The sequence below is a fragment of the Olea europaea genome, chromosome 11, assembly GCF_002742605.1.
Source record: "Olea europaea var. sylvestris chromosome 11, O_europaea_v1, whole genome shotgun sequence".
In the NCBI taxonomy this organism is placed as follows: Eukaryota; Viridiplantae; Streptophyta; class Magnoliopsida; order Lamiales; family Oleaceae; genus Olea; species Olea europaea.
In genome coordinates this window covers 15,017,789-15,021,269 of record NC_036247.1, presented here as the reverse complement: position 1 = coordinate 15,021,269, position 3,481 = coordinate 15,017,789, and positions in this window count along the sequence as shown.

The window sequence follows — 3,481 nt, the reverse complement described above, 5'->3', positions numbered from 1 at the left end:
ATCAATTTTCAATTTTCCAATATTAATTACACAAAATTTAGAAATATAATTTTCATATTCAACTTAATCATATCAACAATATCAAAGAATATAAGCAAAATAATTTATATAATCTCGTATATTTTTTATTCAAGTATGAAATATACCAGTATATTTTTCTAAATGACACAATACTGTTATGTAATTGTAAAAATAATTTGCAATTATTTTCTTATATTATGGAAATATTTCTAAATATTGCTTCAAAAACTTTCCAAAAACTAAAATTCTTACACGAATAAAAATACGATAAATGTAAAATTCGTGCAATGCACGTGACAATCATTGGAGGAGAGGTTTTTTTCTTAACTTCGCACTGTACGGAGACTTTGCCAACTCTCCTTTTTTATGTTTTTTTTTTTACTCCGCACTGTACAGAAAGTGTACACAAAATGCCATCTCTCCCTACTGTGCGGAGAGATTTTTTTTTTGTACTTCGCACTGTACGGAGAGTTTGCCAACTCTCCGCACATGGTTTGTCATCTCTCCGTACTATACAGAGAGTTTTTTCTTCCTTTTTTACTCCGCACATGATTTGCCATCTCTCCGCACTGTGCGGAGAGTTTTTTTTTTTTTTTTTTTTTTTTTTTTTTTTTTTTTTTTTTTTTTTTTTTATTAATAAAAAAAAAAAAAAACAAAAAATGCTCGTAGCATTTTATGTTTACTAAATTTTTTTTTTTTAATGCTAGTAGCATGACGTGTGGAAGAATATTTGTTTGACATAATAATTTTTTTAATGCTAGTGGGATCATGTGTGGAAGAACATTTGTTTGATATAAACAAAATAGAAAATAAAAAATGACATCATGCATAGTAAAATTGTATTAATTTACTATTGCATGAATAGTAGACCCTCATTCCCCTTTTTATTAGAAGTTAGAAATAATAATTTAGTAAATAATAATTTCAATCCAAAAGAAAACAAAAGAAAAAAAATCTAAAAGAAAAAAATTTGCTCTGCACAGTGCGGAGAAGTTGCTCCACACAGTGTGGAGTGGCTCTGCACAATGCGGAGTATTTGGTTTTTCCCCCTTTTGTTTTGATTTAAATTTTTTATTTACTAAATTATTAATTTTGAATTGTTTAATAATTTCGCACTGTGCAGAGAGAGTGCCATATATCTCTCTGCACAGTGCAGAGAGTTTTTGTTTTTCTCTTCGCATTGTGCAAAGAGTTTGGTTTTTCTCTTCGCACTGTGCGGAGAGATCTTCTTCTTCTTCTTTTTTTCAAGTTATTTTATTTATTTTTTATGTAGAAATATATATATATATATATATATATATATATATATATATATATATATATATAGAGAGAGTTTGGTTTTTCTCTCCGCACTGTGCAGAGAAAATTGATCTCTCCTCCGCACAGTTCGGAGAGATCAATTGATTTCTCAGCACAGTGCAGAGAGATTTTCTTTTTTTTTTGTTAAGCCATTTTATTTGTTTGAATGTATACATATATATTATATATCAAAGGCAAACAATTTCTCCGCACTGTGCGGAGAGTTTTTGTTCTTCTCTTCGTACTATACGGAGAGATGATTTTTGTTTTTCTCTTCGCTCTGTGCGGAGAGTTTGGTTTTTCTCGTGCGGAGAGATCAACTCTCTCCGCACAATGTGGAGAGATTTTTTTTAAACTATTTTATTTGTTTCTTATGTAGGAATGTATACATATATATATATATATATATATATTATATATCAAAGACAAACCATCTTTCCGCACAGTGCGGAGAGTTTTTGCTTTTCTCTTCGCACAGTACGGAGAGTTTGATTTTTTTCTCTGCACTGTGCTAAGAGAGTTGATCTCTCCTCCGCACAGTTCAGAGAGATCAATTAATTTCTCCACACAATGCAGAGAGATTTTCTTCTTCTTTTGTTTTTTGTTAAGCCTTTTTATTTGTTTGAATGTATACATATATATTATATATCAAAGGCAAACCATCTCTCCGCACAGTGCGAATAGTTTGGTTTTTCTCTCCGCACAGTGCGAAGAGTTGGTTAAACATACTTTTACCCACACATTTTGTAAAGCCGCAATTTATAATCACTCCCAAGCATGCTTTAAGTCAACTTTCTGTGTGCATATATTAGATTGTAGCATGTTTTGTATTCATAAATCAGAAAGGACATAAAAAGCATAATTGTTAGAAGTACACAACTGCAATTTTCACTTAAATTGAATAGAAAACAAACATGCATAAAAAATCGAAAAACTCAATCAATGGGAATAAATTTTGAATTTTCAGAAAGATAGTTATGAATAGTTTTGAGTATCCCACAAAAAAAATCTCTCCGAATAGTTTGTAGAGATTAATTGATCTATACGAACTGTGCGGAGAGAACACTCTTCCCTCCACACTCCATACAGTGCGGAGAGATGGCACCACACACTGTTCGGAGATTTTTTTATTTTATTTTATTTTTTGAAAAAAAAAGGCCATTAATATATAGCATTTGGATCTAGGAACTGGAGATAAAAAAATTACAACAAATACAAGCACAAAAAAAGAAAGAAAAAAACAACCTGAAAAAGGGAGTTGTAAGTAAAAAAAAAAAATTCTATATTATTAAACTAACATAATTATATATAAAAAAATGATCAAATTTAGTTTATTACAAGTACTCTCAAACAACTGCTAAAAAAATTCTCTTCGTATAGTTCGGAGAGATCAACTGATCTCTCCCAACTGCTGACTCCGTATAATGCGGAGAGATGGTGCCATCTCTCCGCACTGTTTGGAGATTTTTTTCCTACAAAATCTTAATACATATTGTTTACCAAAATTGAGATCAAAGCTAAAACAAATACGGGCACCAAAAATATAAATGAGATGAAAAATTAAAACAAATAAAAGCACAAAAAACATATAGCATAAGCACTACTAAATATAAACTTGTTAAACTGAAGGTCCTTAAACGTTGATCAGAATGAAGTGCAGAATGAGGTTGCATTTCATGCATCAGACTTTTCAGTTGAGGATTCTCGTGCTTTCTCTTTCTTTCGCAAGATTGCCTATTCTTAAACTAATCACCAACATTTTTTTCTAGAAATAATAAAATTATGTGGCGATAAGGTGAAGACTATATGTAGAATTTCTGAATTGTTTAGACTTTTATTTCCTCCATCAAATATGCACCGAAGAAAATCAACGTAGGTATCTAACGTTGTCTTCCCATAACCGTTTTAGCCGACAGCAAGCACAAAAAAAAAATGATATTAGCCACGCAAATAGATCTCCCATAGCTCTTTTGGAAAATCTACAACAACTAATTTAATAGAACAAGGGCGAAAAATTTTGGGAAGAAAGAGTTTGGAAAGGCTGAAGAGAAATGTTGCGTTTCAAAAATGAGACGTGGTCTTATCAGTGATGCACATAAAGATCACAAAATGCAAAAGCTAAAAAAAAAAAAAAAAAAAAAAAAAAACCCTTAACAAAAAA